Source organism: Moschus berezovskii, chromosome 4 (assembly GCF_049115385.1).
Source record: "Moschus berezovskii isolate FMDL1 chromosome 4, NW_MosBer_1.0, whole genome shotgun sequence".
Classification (NCBI taxonomy): Eukaryota; Metazoa; Chordata; class Mammalia; order Artiodactyla; family Moschidae; genus Moschus; species Moschus berezovskii.
The window spans coordinates 104,026,632-104,028,224 of record NC_142463.1 but is presented as its reverse complement, the minus strand read 5'-3'; the positions used below and the strand labels follow the sequence as shown (position 1 = coordinate 104,028,224).

The 1,593-nt window shown below is 43.1% G+C and overlaps 1 non-coding gene across 1 annotated transcript; it reads left to right on the top strand.

Moving 5' to 3' along the window:
- Positions 1-740: 740 nt before the first annotated feature.
- TRNAY-AUA (transfer RNA tyrosine (anticodon AUA)) lies at positions 741-813 on the top strand. Its single transcript has one exon. It is a non-coding gene; the product is annotated as a tRNA-Tyr (tRNA).
- The last annotated feature ends 780 nt before the right edge of the window (positions 814-1,593 follow it).

Sequence of the window (1,593 nt, the reverse complement as noted above, 5' to 3'; positions counted from 1 at the left end):
GCGAAGAGTTGACTCACTGGAAAAGACTCTGATGCTGGGAGGGATTGGGGGCAGGAGGAGAAGGGGACGACAGAGAAGGAGATGGCTGGATGGCATCACCGACTCGATGGAGGTGAGTTTGAGTGAACTTTGGGAGTTGGTGATGGACAGGGAGGCCTGGCGTGCTGTGATTCATGGGGTCACAAAGAGTCGGACACGACTGAGCGACTGAAGTGAACTGAACTGAATTCTTTTATTTAAAAATTCAAACTAGATAACCTTGTGCACACATTCATTAAAAAATATTTATTGAGTGCCTTTGTAAACTGCTTACCATCTAGTTGGAAGAAAGGTAAATAAACAAATGGTTACGATCAAAGACAAAATATACTCGTCAGTTTGGAAACTTTAGTAAGTGTTTTTTTAAATGACAGCGTGATGACAACTTTTCCTCAAAAATTGATGATCACTTCTGACTTTTGTGAAGAGTGGGATAAAGAAGCCATACATACACATTCCCGTGTGTGTGGCTGCTCCCCCTCCCCAACATCAGTGAAAGTCATCTCAATTTTACATTCTAATAAGTAATTTGCTTGGCATGTTAATCTGTAGGAAGTTACAGGCTGCTGTTTGTAGTATATCATCAGAAAATGTCAACTAGATTACAGTATTATGTTACTTTGATGTCACTGCCTAGCATTGTTTTAGTCTTTTTCTTACTAATGGATACATTTGCTAGATCTTATTTCAACAACTGGGCTTTCCTGGTAGCTCAGATGGTAAAGCGTCTGCCTATAGTGCAGGAGACCCAGGTTTGATCCCTGGGTCGGGAAGATCCCCTGGAGAAGGAAATGGCAACCCACTCCAGTATTCATGCCTGGAAAATCCCATGGACCGAGGATCCGGGTGGGCTACGGTCCATGGGGTCGTAAAGAGTTAGACACGACTGAGCGACTTCACTTCACATTTCAACAACATCATGTAAACAAAAGAATTTGTAATAATTTCCTTTGTAAACAGCATATTTCTTGTTTGATAATAAAGACTTTGCTTAATTCTGTCCTCTTGCTTTCTTGGGGCCATGATTGGTTGTTGGTCTGCTCATCCTTCTCACTCTCCAGGGCTACATGTGACCTAAAGCAGACTCTAAAAGAAGAAGGATAGGTCAGACTCAGAGATTCAAGATTAAACAAAACAGTATGTTTAGAGCACTAGACTCAGAATTGTATTTATAAAAGGAAGAGTAAAACTCCCCTGTATAATGAATTATCTTTACCCAAAGAGATGTCTGGCCTTTGCCCTCAGCTACTGGGAGGTAAAATCTAGGCCCCTCAGATGTCCTACCTGACAGGAGTGTCTTTGCCTGGGGGGGTTTGGCTACTGACCAGTCTAAGAATGTGATTTATGATGGGGGCTTTGAAACATGCCATCCATATCAGTTCTGGCTTCCAGAGGAACAGTAGACTACAGGTCAGAGATGTGGGCATTGTGTGACTGAGCCTCAGTAAAAGCTCTGGACACCAGAGACTTGGGTAAGCATCTCTGCTTGGCAACGCTCTTGAGAACTGGCACACATTGTATCCGGGAGGAGGTAATGTCATCCAGGACTCCACG